Source organism: Herpailurus yagouaroundi, unplaced genomic scaffold (genome assembly GCF_014898765.1).
Source record: "Herpailurus yagouaroundi ecotype Mexico unplaced genomic scaffold, PumYag 210, whole genome shotgun sequence".
Taxonomy (NCBI): Eukaryota; Metazoa; Chordata; class Mammalia; order Carnivora; family Felidae; genus Herpailurus; species Herpailurus yagouaroundi.
Genome location: NW_024412441.1, coordinates 5,645,364 through 5,664,425, shown reverse-complemented (window position 1 = coordinate 5,664,425; position 19,062 = coordinate 5,645,364). Strand labels below are relative to the sequence as shown.

At 35.7% G+C, this 19,062-nt stretch overlaps 1 long non-coding RNA gene across 1 annotated transcript; it reads left to right on the top strand.

Moving 5' to 3' along the window:
- The first annotated feature begins 288 nt into the window (after positions 1-288).
- LOC121016200 (uncharacterized) lies at positions 289-18,672 on the top strand. Its single transcript, XR_005784158.1, has 3 exons — positions 289-378; positions 1,092-1,252; positions 18,566-18,672. It is a non-coding gene; the product is annotated as an uncharacterized LOC121016200 (long non-coding RNA).
- Positions 18,673-19,062: the final 390 nt, after the last annotated feature.

Below are 19,062 nucleotides of genomic sequence, written 5' to 3'. Positions count from 1 at the left end.
CCTGTACGTTTGAATTTTTCAAAATCTAAATTTGTAAAAAAAAATGGTAGTACTGGGAAAATACTAAGTGCTAAGAAATCTTAGCAATTAAAAAAATCAATTATCGCATATGTGAAAGGGCATATATATATGTATGTGTATATATATATATATGTATATATATATAAAATCATAGAATTGTACGTTGTCTTGAAGAATAGAAGTTTTATACTCCACTGTTTAGTCAAATCTGTCTTTTCTTGTTTGTTTCATGTGTATTTTGGCAAGAACTCCTGTCTTGGACAGATGGGGGGCTGAGAGGCATGGTAGAGCCCTGAGTTCCTGGGCTGGAAGTGGGCATGAGGCTGTGATAAATGGAGCCAAGAGGATAATTACCAGGTCAGTTTCCTATGGAGTTACTGGGTCAGTAGTGCCAAGACCAATAGTCTAGGGTCAGGATGCCAAATTCAGACAGAACAACCAGAAGAGGAATCTCAAGTTCAAAGCTGATCTGTCTGACAGAGCAGGCAATGCAAAGAGAGTTCAAACAGAGAGGACGGCAGACGAGCCAAAAATGATTTCTGACAAAAGTACATACAGCTACAATTTCTTTTTTAACCTGGCTCCTGCTGAAAAAGATGGTACTTCCTGAAGTGACTGATGCAGCTAGGGAGTGGACATTTGTAAGGTCAGAGAATTCTCTCTCATCCTGAGATTGAATAAATTATTTATTTATTTATTTATTTATTTATTTATTTGAAATTTTCCATGTAACTATTCAATCTCTCTGGTTAAACTATTTTGTCTTTGTGCCTAAGTGAGATTGGTTTATACTGTGCTAGCTTCCTCAGGTATTATTAATAGGCTATGCATAGTGGTCAAGCACATGAATTCTGGAGTCAGACTCCATGGGTCCAAATCTTGGCTCCACCACCTAATAAGTAGCAATATTACTTAACCTCTTGATATCTCACTCTCTTCTCTATAAAATACGTGTAAAAATGTTACCTACCATAGAGTTGTCATGAGAATTAAAAGAGACCTGTATGTAAAGCACTTGGCACAGTTCTGATAGAGAGTAGGTAATCAATAAATTTTAATTATTTTGTTAGTATTTGCAGCATCAGAAGAAATTACAATATGAAAAGAAGGAAGGCTAGCATGACCCCCATACTGCTGGATTGGAATAAAAAGTATCAGGAGCAAGATGGTGGAATAGGAGTTTTCTACTGTTGTCCCACCATAGAACATCCATCTTGACAATCACTCACAGGTGAGAATACCTTTGTGGGTATCTGGCAGTCCATTGGAGGAGTTCCAGCACATCACTTGAACAGAAAATCTGAGACTAGACACAATGAAGAGGGCAAGAAGAACAGTTTTACTTTATTTGCATAAGTTCAGGGGATCTAATATACAGCATGGTGACTGTAATTAATATTACCGCATTGTATACTTGAAATTTGCCAAGTCTGGAGATTTTTTTTAATGTTTAGTTTTTACTTTTGAGAGAGAGAGAGAGAGAGAGTGTGTGAGCAGGGGAGGGGCAGGGAGAGGTGAGGACAGAGATCCGAAGCCAGTTCCTTGCTAACAGCAAAAAGTTTGATGTAGGGCTCGAACTCACGAACGATGAGATCATGACCTGAGCCAAAGTTGGACACTCAACCCACTGAGCCACCCAGGCACCCCACCAAGTCTGTAGATCTTAAGTAGTCTCACCACACAAACAGAAAAGATAATTATGTGAGGTAACATATGTATTAATTGATGTATGTATAATGTATACATATATCAAATCATGTTGTACACCTTAAATACATATAATTTCATTTGTCAATTATAATGTAATAAAAATGGTTTAAAAAGTATCAGTATATATAAAAAAGTATCAGTATAAAATAATGATTTTGGAAAAATGTAGAAATAGAGGTGTGTGCATGTATATATAGATATTAATTTATGTGTATTATGTGTATACACTTCTTAGCTCTGTCTGCTGAGAGGGCCTAGAAGCAATGATATCCTAGTAGCAACAAACATACTCAGTGCCCAGCTTTTGTTCAATTAATACACTTTTCCAAAAAATAAAAAGAAACCAAAGCTCCTCAAAGAAATGGCTAAGACAGAAAAAGACCACAAGAAGTGGTCAAAAAATGATGGCGGCACGTTGAAAGAACATAGGAACCAGTATGGAGATGGTGCCAATGGCCATATCTGGGACAATTTAAGCAACAAAATAAATAATGATTATAATATTTTTTAAAGATTTCTTTTCTTTTTTTTTTTTCAGAGAGAGATAGCAAGAGCGAGGGAGAGGGTCAAAGTGTGCGTGCGTGTGTGTGTGTGTGTGTGTGTGTGTGTGTGTGTGAGAGAGAGAGAGAGAGAGAGAGAGAGAGAGAGAGAATTCAAAGCTGGCTCCACACTCAGCACGGAACCGAATGAAGGGCTCAATCCCACGACACTGGGATCATGACCTGAGCCAAAATCAAGAGTTGGACACTAAACTGGCTGAGCTACCCAGGTGCCCCATGATAATGGTATATTATAAACCATGGAATAAAAATCATGTCCATAAGGCTATATAATAAAACATTAAATAAAAACAATCAGTAGAGTAGGGAAATCTCTTTGTTACGGTAGAATTCCAAGTAATAAATGTTGAAGAAGTGATGGAAATAGGAAATCACCATTTGCCAAACACATAGTGAACATTGTTTCAGACAAGAATCATTAATGGATACTAAAATTAGTGGGCTTAAGTATGGAGAAATGGGATTTATACATAACATCAAAGTATTTTCCCAGAAGATACTTATTTATGGCAAAGAGAAAAAGTGTCAAGCTCATGACAAAGGAAAATTGAGAAACCATTCCAGATCAAAGAGACTAAGGAGACATAACTGAATCCATTGTGTGATCTTGAGTTACTGCCTCTTGGCCCAAGGAAAGGAAGACATTAATGGACAGTTGGCAAAACTTGAATATGGTCTGTAGATTAGTTAGTGGTATTAGTGTTACTTTCTCGGTTTTGATAATTTTAATGCGATTATGCAACATTTCACGTTTGGGGAAGTTGAATTAAGGGTATACAGGAATTCTTTGTACTATTTTTGCAACTCTTTGGTAAGTCTGAAATTGTTTCATAATGAAAAGTTAAAAAAAATTTTCCTGTTCACTAAAATCTTTCCAGATGCTTCTAATATATGCATTAGTAATAGACATTTTGTATATAGATAGTTTGGTTCTGTTTTACAGAAATTGGATTGTATTATACATGGCTCTTTTGTTTTGTTTCCACTCAACAACTGTATTCGATTCTTTTTGGGTGTTGGCTCATCTCACAATGACCTAGTTTAACTTCCTTCTCCTTAAAGATGGGCCCCAGACAATCATATCACTACTTGTATGACTTCATTCCTTGGTCTCAGATGATCACATCATGGGTAGAAATCTGACCCAAACTTTCTCTGTCAGTTGTTTTCTACCAGGAATTTGAAATTGGGGCCATAATATTCTTTTTCAGACTGAGCCACTGTTTTTTTTTTTTTTTTTTTACTTTCTATTTTTGAATTTAATTGAAATAACAGTGTTAATACTTCCATGACTTTCAGTGAGTTATTCTTCACCTCAGATCATTTAATAGAGAAAGACAGAGTGTGAGCGAGGGAGGGGCAGAGAGAGGGAGACACAGAATCTGAAGCAGGCTCCAGGCTCTAAGCTGTCAGCACAGAGCCTAAAGCGGGGCTCGAACCCACAAACTGTGAGATCATGACCTGAGCCAAAGTCAGATGCTTAACACCCAGGTGCCCCCAGACTGAGCCACGGTTTTGAGTGAAGGAAAGTTTAAAACTTCAGAGCTGGAATGTGGCTGTAACCTGATGGGTGAACTGAGCAGCTGAGACCCTTCCTAGGCAGAGAGATGACAATTAAACAGAGAAGCAAAGAAAGACAGGATATGAGAAGGCATTTCCTGGGTTCCTGGTTGCTAACCATTTTGTTATCTTTATGCTCTCCTGAGATCCTTCTGCCCTCAGAGTCTACAAGACACATTGGGGCTTTATATTCTCCTTTTAGGCTCAGGCAAGCTGCCAAGAGGCAGAAGCCACACTAGTTATTTTACAGAATGATTTGATATAAAGAATTGCTAACTAGATATTGATGAAATGAAAAAGCAAAAAGAAAACATTAAGGTATCAGGGAGGTAACAACTGCAGGAAGCAGATACCACTATTAAGGTTGGATAGAACAAAGGAACATAGCTGGGACTATTAAAACTTGAAAGCTTGAAGAAAGCACCAGAAGAAATGCTTGGAGGGTCCCAAGTCCCAGCATCACAAAGCACACTAAGGAAGGGTAGGATTGAATCAGAGAGACAGTCACATGATAACTGACCTGTCAGCTCAGATCATTTTCTGTCACTTGCAAACAAAGTTCTAACTCACAAAATATTTTATGAAAATTTTGCATGGCAATATATACATTCTCCAAGAGGATTTCAAATGGTTGCACAGTACTTAATTATATGCATGCACCCCAGTGATTCCCAAGCCTCTGCTTTTAAATTTTTTGGTTGTTTTTAGTTCTTCACTATCGTGTACAACGTTGTGAACATCCTTCCACATTCTTCACTGTACATTTATCTTCACATGTATCTTCAGTTCTCTGAATAATTTCCTAGAACTTGTAGGTCAAATAGATACACATTAAAAAACAAAGCTTTGGGGCTCTTGGGTGGCTCAGTTGGTGAAGCATCTGACTGTTGATTTAGTCTTAGGTCATGATCTTCTGGTTCATGAGTTCAAGGCCAAAGTTGCACTCTGCACAGATAGCATGGGGCCTGCTTGGGATTCTCTCTCTCTCTGTCTTTCTGCTTATCCCCCACTCAAGCTCACTTGGTCTCTCTCTCTCTCTCTCTCCCTCTCTCTTTTTTTCTCAAAATAAACCTTAAAAAACCTTAATAAACCTTAAAAAAGCCACAAAGCTTTGGGTATTAAAATTTGTCAAATCTACAGAAAAATTACATGAGTAATACAAATGAACCCTAGGTTCAAGAATTATTGACTTTCTCCACATTTATGTTCTTTCTCTTTCTCTGAATCATGTAAGAATGATTTGCATATAATAAAAGTTATACTTTGTAGAGTCATTTAAAAATTTTAATTCTAGTATAGTTATCACAGTGTTATATTAATTTCAGGTGTACAAGACTGATTCAATAGTTCCATATATTAGTCAGTGCTCATCAAGATATGTGTACTCTTAATCAGCTACACCTATTTCACCCACCCCCCCATCTATCTCCCCTCTGGGAATCATCAGCTTGTTCTTTATAGTTAAGAGTCTGTTTTTTGTTTTGTCTCTCTTTCTTTGTTCACTTGTTTTTTTCTTAAATTCCACATATAAGTGAAATCATATGATATTTGTTTTTCTCTGAGTGACTTATTTCACTTAGCATAAAAGAGTATACATTTTAAGGCTTTTAATTCATATGGCCAAAATGCATTCCAGAAAAATTGCACCAATTTACACCTATTAAATAGCATATGAAATTGTTTCTTCCCTATCCCCTATTCTTCCATTTCTGGCCAAATACCTAGTCTTAATTATTGTAGCTTTAAAATATTATACATTTTCATTACCTGGAGGGTCAAGTTTTCCTATATTTTCTTATTTTTAAAAATTTTATTGATTAATCACTCAGATCATTTAAATATCATTTTCAAAGATTTGAAAAGTTCCTGTAAAAAGCTACAGTTTATAAGTTAAAGATGGATACTGGGCAGTATTTTTATGGTGAAATGACATGTTTAAGATTTGCTTTAAAAGACACCAGCCAAAACCAGAAAAAACGGAGGTAAGGGTATAAATAGATAACACAAGATCAGCAAAATTGTGTTAACTATTGAAGCTACATCATGGGTTTATTATACTAATTTCTCTATGTTTGATATTTTCCATGCTAAAAGATAAGAGAAAAAGAAATTCCCTTAAAGATTTCATTAAAATAATCCATTAAATCAGAATCACTTGACATCATTACTACATAAAATCTTGCTCTCAATATTCACAGTATATTAACTTATTGGCTTAATCCCATAATAGACATAAAGTAGTTACAGAATTTGTAGCTCATTCCCTTCTAAAAAACAAGTTTATTGACTACAGTACAATATTCATGCATAGTTCTTTTTCTTTTTAGCATTAGTGAATAGGTGTGAAAACTTTTTTGCCAGATGGTAAATATTTTCAGCTTTGGGTGTCGTACGCTTTCTGTTGCAACTACTTAACTGCAGTTATAGTGCAAAAGCAGCTACAGACAACATATAAATGAATAAGCATGGCTGAGTCTAATGAAACTTAATTTGCAAAAATAGGCAGTGGACTCGATATGGTCTATAGGCTTTAATGTGTCAAACACTATCTTAGAATATATAGTCAAAATATTGAAGTCTAGAGTTTCCTGGGTGAGTTTTTGTCTCTCTTAGGTCTTTCAGTATGATTAGGTTATTCATTTGTAATAAAGTTGGTTTCATTTGTTACTATTTGTATTCCATTTGTAGTCCATATTATTTGTATGCCCCTCATATCCTGGTTGATTTAAATTATTTATTTTTTGAGTGTGTGAAATATTAACATGGTTCTAAAAGTCAGAGCTCTACAAGGAAGTTAACCTCCAAAAGTATCAGTACCCTCTCAATCCTTCTACCCTGTTCCTACTCCTCCTCCATCATTTCTACTTTGCTCCCACCCACTCCCTGTAGGTAATCAACCTCATTGGTTTCTGGTTTATTCTTCCTCCATGCCCCCCTTCCTTTCTCTTCCCTTCCCTTCCCCTTGCTCCCCTTCTGCTTCCTTTCTTTTCCTTTTCTGTCCCTCCTCCTCTTTCTCCTTCTTCCACAAATAAACAGATACAGATGTATTTTATTTTCTTATTTTTCTTACATGAAGGTAAATGCTCTTTTTCACTCTGCTTTTTTACACTTAAAATTTTATTTTGAAATCAATCCCTACAGGTTCATAGAGATCTTCCTCTTCTCTTTTATAACTGTATAATATGCCTTTGGGCTGCTGTGCAATAGTTAATTCAATTATTCTAAGAGGAGTTACTTTGAAAAATTTACTTTACAGAGAGAGCACAAGCAATGGGGGGGGAGGGGCAGAAGGAGAGAGAGAGCACGCACACATGTTAGACAGAGAGAGAGAGAGAGAGAGAGAGAGAGAGAGAGAGAGAGAATCTTAAGCAGGCTCTATGATCAGCATGGACCCCAATGCACAGCTTGATCATGACCCTGGGATCATTACCTGAGCTGAAATCAAGAGTTGGATGCTCAACCAACTAGGCCACCCAGGTGCCTCTAAAAGGAGTTACTTTTAAATTACATACATTTTTTAAAAAAGCTTTTTACACAAATTTCCACATATCAAATTATAAGCATATATCAAAGTGTACAGCTCAATGAACTTTCACAAATTGAACTCACAAGGGTAACCAGTAACCAGGTCAAGAAACAGACATTATTAGTACCTCAAAAGCCTGCCTTGTGCTTCTTTCCTGTTACTATTCCCGTCCCCTATGGTAAGTAACCACTATCCTACTTCTAAGACTAAAGATTAGTTTTTTACAATATGCACTCATTTTTATCCGGCTCCTTTCAAGTTATATCATGAGAATCATCTATATCGCTCTGTGTAGATCATTCATTCTTGTTGGTGTATAGTATTCTATTTATTTACCCGTTTAACTGTTGGTCGGCATCTGTGTAGTTCCCAGTTAGGGCTATTTCAAATAGTGCTGCCTTGAGCATTCCAGAACATGCCTTTGGGACACACAGACACATGTATCTGTTGGATATTTACTTAGGAGTGGAGTTATTGTATTACAGAGTATGCATATTTGGCTTTAGTCTATGCTCCTAACCAATTTTCCAAAATATCTGTTTACATTCCCACCAGCACTATGAGGGCTCTGTTTGCTTCATATCCTCACCAACGCTTGGTAATTTCATTTTAGCTTTTCAGGTGGGTGATAGTGGTATACCACAATGATTTCCATTTGCATCTCCCTGATGATCAACAAAGTGAGGTACCTTTTCATATATTTATTGACCATCTGGATATGCTATTTTATGAAGTATCTATTCAAGTCTTTTACCCTTTTCCTATTAGATAGTTTACATTTTTCTATTCTTTTTGAAGGACTTCTTTTTAGTATTCTGGGTATGAGTTGTCTCTTGGTATCTTATGTTGAGTTCCCTGGAAGAAGATCCCTGAGATGAGGATTCTAGTGCAAGTGATTTAATGAGAAAGTGCTCCCTAGAAGGAAAGAATATGGGAGTATGAGAAGCAGAATACGGAAAGGGAAGAAGCCAACCAAAGGTACGACTTTAGGCAAAGTCTCAGGGAGGGTAGTTTCAGCCTGTCCCACAGGGGAACTCTGGGATGTTAGTTATACCTTAGAGTTTGTCTCAGACTGAGACATTGGAGCCGAGTTTCATTCCCCTGATACATAATTCTGATACATGCTACAACATGAATAAACTTTGAAGACATTATGTTAAGTGTAATACACCAGAGCAAAAGGGCAGATGTTGTATGATTCCATTTATGTGAGGTACTTAGATTAGTCAACTACATAAAGACAGAAATTATAACAGTTCCCACGGTTGGGGTCAGGGGGAGAGAATGGAGCTATTATATATTGGGTTTTAGTTTGGAATGATGAAAAAGTTCTGGAGATGTATAGTAGTGATGTTTGCACAACAATGTCAATGTACTTAATGCCCCTGAACTGTACACTTTAAAATGATTAAAATGGTAAATTTTATGTATTCACATTTTACCACAATAACAATTATTATAAAAATTACAAGGGTCATGGACCATGACCAAGTGAGATTTCTCACTGGGATGCAAGAATAGCTCAATGTATGCAAATAAATGTGATTCACCACTTTAATAGAATGAAAGATTTTTAAAAAATGTGATCTCAGGGCACCTGCCTGGCTCAGGTGATGGAGTATATGACTGTTGATCTCAGGGTTGTGGGTTCAAGCCCCATGTTGGGTGTAGAGAAGAGATTACTTAAAAACAATAAAATCTTTAAAAAATTATCTAAATAAATGCAGCTAATGCACCTCACAAATCCAGTATCCTTTCATGATAAAAACTCTTTAAAAATTGGGTATAGAAAGAACATAATTCAACATAATGAAAGCCAGGTATGATAAGCCAGAGAAAACATCATACTCAATGGTGTAAAAGCTTTTTCTCTAAGATCAGGAGCAAGACAAAGCTGCCCACTCTCATCACTCTTATTCAACATAGTACTGGAAGTCCTAGCCAGAGCAATTAAGCAAGAAAAAGAAATAAAAGACATCCAAAACAGAAAGGAAGAAGTAAAATTATCTATTTGCAGATGACATAATCCCATATATAGAAAGCCCATCAAAACCATTTTAGAACAACTAAATAAAGTTAGTAAAGTTGCAATATACAAAATCAGCATACAAAAATCTGTTACATTTTTATAAACTAACAAAGATAATCTGGAACAGAAATTAAGAAAATAATCCCATTTACAATAGCATCAAGGACAATAAAATATTTAGGAATAAATGTAACAAAAAGGTGAAATATCTATACACTTAAAACTGTAAGACATTGATGAAAGAAACTGAGGAAGACAAACAAATTTAAAGACATCTCATGTTCATGGATTAGAAGAATTACTATTGGGATGCCTGGCTGGCTCAGTCAGTAGAGCATGTGACTCTTGATCTTGGGGTTGTGGGTTTGAGCCCCACGTTGGGTACAGAGATTACTTAAAAATAAAATCTTTAAAAAAAAGAATTACTATTGTTAGAATGTGCATATTACCCAAAGTGATCTACAGATTCATTGCAATCCTTGTAAAAATTCCACTGGAAGTTTTCATAGAAATAGAAAAAATAATCTTAAAATTTATATCAAACCACAGAAGACCCCAAATAGCCAAAACAATCTTAAGAAAAAATAACAAAGGTGGAAGCAGCAAATACCTAATTTTAAGCTTTATCACAAAGCTATAGTAACCAAAATAGTATGTCACTGACATAAGAATGGGCACATAGACAAATGGAACACAAGGCAGACCTCAGAAATAAATACACACATACGCACTCAACTAATATTTGACAAAAGAACCAAGAATACTCAATGGGCAAAGATAGTGTCTTCAATAAAGGGTTTTAGGAAAACTGGATATTCACATAAAAAAAAAAAAAAAGAAACTGGGCCTCTGTCTTACACCACTGACAAAAATTAACTTGAAATAGATTAAAAACTTAAATTTAATACCTAAAACTATAGAGCTAGAGGAAGAAAACATAAGGAAAAAGTTCCTTGACTTTGGTTTTGGCAATGATTGTTTGGATATGACATCTAAAGTGCAAACAACAAAAGCAAAAATAAAGAAGTGAGACTATGCAGACTAAAAAGCTTCTGCACAGCCAAAGAAACTATCTGCAAAATGCGAAGGCAACCTACAGAATGGGAGAAAATATTTGCAAACCATACATCTGATGAGGAGCTAATGTCTAAAATATGTACGTAACAAGTGTTGGCAAGGATGTGGAACAATTGGAACACTTGAGCACCACTGGTGGGAATGTAAATTAGTACAGTCACTATGGAAACCATTGTAGAGGTTCCTCAAAAAATCGAAGATAAAACTACTATATGATCTAGTAATGTCACTTCTGGGTATGTATCCGAAGGAAAGGAAATCAGGATCATGAAGAGATACCTGTACTGCCATGTTCATGGTAGCATTATTTACAATAGTCAAGACTTGGAAACAACCTAAGTGTCCATTGACTACAGACAAATGTTAAACAATGGAACATTATTAAGCCATAAAAAAAGACAGAAATCCTGCCCTTTGTGACGACATGGATGGACCTTGGGGGCATTATGCTGAGCAAAATAAGTCAGAAAAAGACAAATACTATATGTTCTTACTTACATGTGAAATCTAAACATCTTTTGGAATTAGAGAATAGAATGGTGGTTACCAATGATTGGGGAGTGCAGGAAATGGAGAGATGGATACAGCTATAGGATGAATAAGCTCTGGGGATCTAACATACAGAATGGTGACTATAATCAACAATACTTTATTATATACTTATAAGTTTTAAGAGAGTAGATCTTAAACATTATCACCACATAGAAAAGAATGGTAATTATATGAGGGGAGGGAGGTGCTATCTAACCTTATTGTGGTAATCACTTTGCAATATATATGTGTCTCAGATCATCACATTGTGCACCTTAAACTTACATATGTTATATGTTAATATCTGTAAAACCTGGAAAAATTTTAATTTGTTTCCATCTCATATGAATTATATTCTAAAAGCTTTTCTATTGACATGCAAATATAGGTTTATTGTTAAGCAGGAATTGTATGTATATTGTAGATTATGTGTTCTATATATGTATACATGTATATGTACAAATACATGTATGTATATAAAGTTGTATGTAATGTCTGTATTGTTAAGTGGGGAAAAAGAATAATATATATTGCCTATGATATTGTTTTGTGTGTGTGTGTGAGTGTGCAAGTATGACAATTTGAAAGCATCTAGGTAGATGAGATTGTGAGTGGAATTTTTTTCCAATTGTTTTCCTTTCTCTTTTTTATCTTTTTTGTATTTATCTGTAGTGTCAGATTTTCCTGCAATGAAGACATATTCTTACAAGTTAACTTACGTAAATATAAGTTATAGTTTTTGTTAATGTGGTTAATACTGACTATATTGAGATGTATTCATTACACAGATGTGAATTGGCTGTGTTTATATTTTGTATGACACATATTAATATTACTTATGAATTGGGAGCACTACATTAATGGTATTTTAATTTTATTTTTATTCTTATATTATGAGTTTCTTGAGATTCTTTTTTGTATCCTCTACTCTTAGCACCGTTACTGGCACACAGTTGCAATAGAAATTGAAATATTGTCAGCTAATGAAGTATGAGATAATGTCCTAGACAGTAATTTCCTTTCTTTTCTGCCAATAGAGGGCAACATGAACAAGTTGCTGGACTGGTGATAGTGTTCATAATCTCCTGTCTACCAACAAAGTTCAAGAAAGTCACTATTAAACTTGCAACAAAAAAAAAAGCAGCATAAGCTGAATCTATAAAACTTTAGTAGGAGGAACTCCTGTCTAGTTTCTCTGCCTACAGTCTCACCTCTTTCCAATTACCCACTATGGCGCTGCTAGAATTTTCTTCTTGAAGGAGAAATCTGATCTCATTCGCTTGATTTTTTTTTTTTTAAAGCTTCACTTGAACCTATTGCCTATAAGATAAAGGCCAGTTCTTTAGTATGATATTTCACTTTCTTACAATATGAATTGAACTTTCATTTCCCACCATTCTCCACCCCTGGGAAAGTATAGTTTAGCCACAGGAAGCTATTTACGGCTCCCCAAACACATCATGCTCTTCTGTATTTTGATGCACTGCTTCTATCATTTTCCCACCTCAAATTCCCTGAACCTCTTCTCCCCATTGAATGTCAACTTTTCATTCAAGGCCTAGCTACAAGTCACTTCTCTGTGAAGGCTTTCTTGATTTTCCATCAAATCTTCCTGTAAATAGCACATATCATGCATTGCAGTATTTTAGAATAACGTTGGTCTATATTTCCTAGCTGACTATGATGTCCATAAAGGTACATGTGTCATAAGGAAACATCTTATGCATTTTTATATCCCTAGTGCCGGGTGCATAATAAATATTCAAAATGCATATTCACTGAATGCACAAAAGAAAAGGAACTAAGCAGGAAGTTCTCATTGAAAAAAAAACACATCAGATAAAATTTAATATTGACATTGCAGCATGTGAATGGTGCTTCTCACAAGTTCAGAAAGCATCAAGTGTTACTAAAAAGGTTATTTTTGAAATATGCAGGAATTTTTTGGTGAATTTTAATTTCTTCACCTCTTCTCAGTGGCCAGATTTTTTTGTAGTAGTTGTCAAGAGGGGATCCTTTAATGCAGAAGTACAGGGATATTATGTTATTTACACTGTGAGACATCCTGGTAGCACCAAGTCACTTGATTTCTAGGACAGGTAGAATTCCACTTTCCTGCTTCTCTGGAGACAACGGATGATCTACAATGTGTGTGTACTTGGTGCACTCAATAACCAATTCCAGTCTCATTTATGCCTTTATGCTGAGGTCAGCATTTAAGAGGCAGTGAGGGGAGAGGAAGCATTCCTTTCGTGATTCCACCTCAGACTTGAGCACCACATTATGTTTAAAAACACATGATATATATGCCAGTAAGTAGACACAGATGATGTTTTGTAGAGGTAATCATTACTATACCATCTGTCAGTTTCTGCAGTTGGTTAAAAAAGAAAAGAAAAGAAAAGAAATTAGTTTGGCAGGACTTGCTCTTCACAAAATCATGTTGACTTTTGCCAATTCCATGTAATTTGATATGCCCTTGCAAAATGAGTAAAAGAAAAGTGCTTTCACATTGTGCTACAGGAAAAATATGGCCATTGTTCTTATGACCCTTGTTAAATTAAAAAAAAAAAAAATCCACGTATGAGTTAGATAGGGCCATAGTAAAAAAAAGAGAGAGAGAGAAAATAAAAGGCAGAAAGAGCTGGGTAACTAATTCAGAATTACCAAAACTCAAAAATTATTTGTAGCTGTAATATAATTGACATACTATTGCCATATCTTAAATTAAAAAGAAGAGGGGTGAGATCTAAAACCGTCTGGAATCAAAATATACCCAATGCAGGACTTGGAAATCTGTTTTTTTAGACTTATGCTAGTAAATTTCCACAGAAGCTGGGCATGAGTTTATGAAAGGTGACATTAACATACACTATCTTCCTAATTAAGACTCAAAGTTTTCACATGATTAATGTATTGTGAAATATAGAAGATGTAGCTGATGTTACCTACTAACATTATTGCAGCCAGTACCATGACCACTGTGTTTATTTCACAATGATTTTGGAAGATGCTAATTGAACTTTATCAAATAGAAGTAAAGGGCCTAATTCTGATTTGTTATCCATTTTACTTTTATTAAACAAAATGATGAATAAGGATTTCAAGTAGAAATACATTATTTTTTAAAAAATGTTAAATGTTTTTTTATCTTGAGAAGAGAGAGAGAGAGAGAACAGGGGAAGAGCAGAGAGAGAAGGAGAGAGAGAATCCCAAGCAGGTTCTGTGCTGTCAACACACAGCCCCACCAAGGGCTCCATCTCACCAACTGTGAGATCACGACCTGAGCCAAAAGCAAGAGTGGGTCGCTTAATTGACTGAGCCACCCAGGTGCCCCTGAAATAGGAATACATTCTAAATAAACGTTGATGAATGGGTTTAGTAAAGGTTGTTTTGTATGCAGTGCTTCCAGTTTCTGTTGAGTAGAGGACACAGATAAGAGAATCAAGTACCCCTTGGTTTTGTTTACCCCAGTTTTGTTATTTTCTTTTAAAATAATATCTTTTAATAAATTATATTTCCTTCTACTTACAAATCAAGTTATTTAAATGAAAGTTATGAAAAATTAATTATTTTCACAAATTTATTCATTCAACTAATATAGAACACCTACTGTGTGCAAGACACTGCAGGGCTCTGATGCTATATATCTGTCAGTTAAAAAAAAAAGATTTGGTTTATACCTCACATTAATGGACCATACATGTCAAGCTATAAGCCACAAATTTTATGGCATTTTATTTTTAACACACTTATCAGCTCCCTCTGTTTCATCAAGGCATTCCACCAAAGATTTAAGCTTCTAATTTGAAAAGAATTGCCATCTTGTATGGCCATCAAAGGATCTGTAAAAATAGTGCTAGGTGTTCTCCTCATTTTTCACATGCAGCTCTGTGCTAGATAGTTTTCTTTTGGGGCCTTTAGTTTCAATCTCTCTTTCTCTGTGCCAGGAGGCTGACCTCCGTGGACTGCATCATCTGGGTTCTCTTGCTCTCTGCTTCTCATGGTATTCAGCAGTGGGGGGCACTGGCTGGCAATATGAGTGAGAAGGACAGAGAGATTGGGATATTCTTTCCTAGTTTTTTCTTCTGCATCATGATGACGGCAGTGGCCCCATTCTCTGTGGACACAGCTCCTATCCGGTGGCTCCTCTTACAAGACTATGTATGGTCTTCCAGGATTCTGATAACAGTGTCCTCCTCTTGCCCCTTCAGGCCCAGGGGTGAAGCAGATGCCTGCTACTGCTCATCTTTGGGTGCTTTACCAGCCTCTGTTGGTTCACTTAACATCCCACACCTAAGTTACCCTTTTTCTAACTTCTGTTTAGTTAGGCACCTCCGGAGTACCCCCCTGTTTCCTGCTGGAACTCAAGAGAATTCCACCCCCTCCCCAAATAATTTTATATCTGGGGAAAGGTTTTCAATGGTAACACGAGAGATTGAAAGCAATTTGAACTATATCTGATGCACCAGAATAATGGAATTCCATTTCCAAGCGACTTGAAGACCAACTCTTCTGCACTTCCAGAACATAATTATACAATACACTTGGATGGTCAATTTAATTATTCTTAAAGTTAATTAATTAACTGGAAAAGAATTCAATCCTGTTTTTTGTTTTGTTTTGTATCCAGTGTAAATACAGTGAATACTAGTTGAGAGGTTGACAAACAATAGTCTAGGGGCCAAATCTGACCCACTGTTTTTTTGTAAATAAAGCTTTTCTACAACACAGCAACACCTATTTCTTTACACACAATCTATGATTGCTTTATGCTACCATGAAAGTGGTTAGTTGCCACAGAGACCTTATGGCCCACGAAGCCTAAAATATTTACTATCTGACCTTTTACAGAAAAAGTCTGCCCCCCTCTAGAACTAACCTATTGAATGATATATTTGCCATTTTATTTCTTTTGGCCTCATTTAGATACAATCTTTTCTGTGTCTTGTCTGCTCCATATGCTATCTCACACATATGATAGCTCAATAAATATTGATTCATGAATCAAGAAAGTGAGAATGCTCTGACAAATATAGAACTCATAACCCCAGTTTTATTCTAAACCCAGAGAATACATTTTTATTCTTTTGCAAGATGTATTAGCCAAGTTTTAGATATGGTTGTGGGAATTTGAGATTTGATGTTTTAAAAATCAGTATACTGGGGGCACCTCGGTGGCTCATTCGGTTGAGTGATGGATTTTGGCTCAGGTCATGATCTCACGTTTTGCGAGTTTGAGCCCCACATTGGGCTTGCTGCTGTCAGGCTGTCAGACTGTCAGCGCAGAGCCTGCTTTGGATCTTCTGTTCCCCTTTCTCTGCCCCTCCCTGCTTGCACTCTCCCCCAAATAAACAAATTTTTAAAAATACATAAATAAAAATTGGTAAGCTGGCAGTTCTACATATTTAAAATATGATGAATATCATTATTAAAAATGCATTTGAGAAGTGCTTGCTGGTTCAGTTGGTAGAGCATGTGACTCTTTATCTCAGGATCATGAATTAATTTAAGCTGAGAGACGTATTCAAATTTTGATCACTGTTATATCTTCTAATGGTGTTGTGAGAGTGGTAAGGCTTTTAAAAATAATGTGAAATAAATGCAATGATATATTAATCTCTGAGTGGTAGAATTATGGGTTTGATTTTTTATTTGTTTTTTTCTTTATATCATTGATTTTTCCAAACATGCCAATGAAATGTATTATTTTCATAATGAGAAAATAAGGTAATTTTTAAAATATGAAACATGTTTAGGGGTGCCTGTGTGGCTCAGTTGGTTGAGCGTCTGATTCTTGATATCAGCTCAGGTCATGATCTTACGGTTGGTGAGATCAATTCCTGCACTGGGCTCTATGTTGACAGCATGGAGCCTGCTTGGGATTCTCTGTCCCTCTCTCTCTGTCCTTCCCCTGCTCTCTGTCTCTCTCAAAATAAATAAATAAACTTTATTTATTATTTATTTATTATTTTTTTAATATGAAATTTATTGACAAATTGGTTTCCATATGACACCCAGTGCTCATCCCAATAGGTAATAAACTTTAAAAACAAAATAAAACAAAAAAATGTTTAGTTCCATGCAACTGAATATTTTATATTGCAATTTTAGTTTAAGAAACCAAAAACAGGTATTTAAATTATGAAATCTGCAAAATAAAATTGAATCTGAGAATTCTTCTCAAGCTACTATTTAAATAAAACATCCAACTGACACATATTGATTGAAAATTAGGAAATAAAAAACATTTACATTAAACAATTTGTTAAATTTAATGTGAATTTTAACTTTCAACAGCAGAACATCAAATACATCATCTCATATATCAATGTATACATTTTTTATATATCTTTGTATTTTCATTCAATAGAAGGAAATAAAATGTCTTCAAATTTCCTTATTTATAATGGTTATTATCATTTTTAATTTGCATTATTTTGTATGAGAACAAATCTACAGTTTTTCTACGATTAGAAGCATTTAATTGTTTTAGCCCACACTTATTTTTAGTAGCCTAAAAGCACCAGTGTTTTATGTAGAAACCCACTTCCTGATTTACCTTGAAGGGAATGCCATGTGGCATATTCAAATGATGCTCTAAAAATGGTATTATTATACTTAAGAATAATCAGTTCATATTTTTGTTATTAGAAGGTCTTAAGCTTTCATGTTATGGTATGTAATTTGTCAATTATATTTCCATGGTCTTTACTGTGAGGGTAGTCTCTGCCACATGGAATGAGTCTATTTTATTAATGAACCATCATTTATTTTGACATAGGCTAGGTTCTGTTTTTTTTTAAAGATTTTATTTATTTTAATGTTGATTTATTTTTTTAGAGAGAAAGAAAAAGAGAGAGCATGAGCATGGGAGGGCCAGAGAGAGAGTGAGACACAGAATCCTAGGCAGGGTCCAGGCTCTGAGTTGTCAGCACAGAGCCCAATATGGGGTTCGATTTCACGCACCATGAGATCATGACCTGATCCAAAGTCAGACGCTTAACCAAATGAGCCACCCAGGTGCCCCTGAGATTTTACTTTTTTAAGTAAGCTCTGCATCCAATGTGGGGGTCGAACTTACGACCCCAAGATGAAGAGTCTCCTGCTCCTCTGACTGAGCCGGCCAGGTGCTCTGGCTAGGTTCTGTTTTATCTAGGTTTTAACAGGTATTGCTGATGCCTGTCTCTAGGGTGTAAATGGGTAGAAAGTAGAGGTTGGGAATAGGCTTACAGTCAGAATAAGAGAATGTTTTTTTTTTTTACCTTTTAAAGATCCATTTTGGGGCACCTGGGTGGTTCTGTCGGTTGAGTATCTGACTTTGGCTCAGGTCATGATCTCACAGTTCGTGAGTTCGAGCCCCGCGTTCGGCTCTGTGCTGACAGCTCAGAGCCTGGAGCCTGCTTCGGATTCTGTGTCTCCCTCTCTCTGCCCCTTCCCCACTCATGCTCTGTCTCTCAAAGATGAATAAATGTTAAAAACAATTTTTTTTAAAGATCCATTTTATAAAATTTGTCTTTTTCTATACTTGTGATTTTCTCCTGTAATCAGATTTCCATTTGCTTAGTAACTTTCCATCAGCAGCATTGGAAATAGGAATGAGTCACCACCTACTGCATGGGATTAAGGAATTAAAGGAGGAACCAAGCAAACATGAGGAACTGATCACATGATAGGACAGTCATACCCTGGAAATACCTGGTAAGTAACCGTTAATTTACAAGATTATTTCATGTCCTATCACAGCAAACTAGTTAAAGGAATAGGGTAGCACTACCTCACCTAAATAAGACCAAGAGAATGAAAGTAAGCAAAAACATTACACCGAGAGACACTTTTAGGCATATCACAAATTCATGCACTTTAGTCATAAGAGAGCCCATTAAGTTCTCGCTCAAAACTTATTAATTCTTCTAGCCTGTTTTAACAATCTGTGAATTCCCTGCACAACAGAAAACAAGAAGCAGCAAATTAGAATGGGGACTATCAGTAGAGGTCTTGTCAGCAACAAAAACCAAAAGCCAAGAGAGAAAACAGGAAAGCTATTC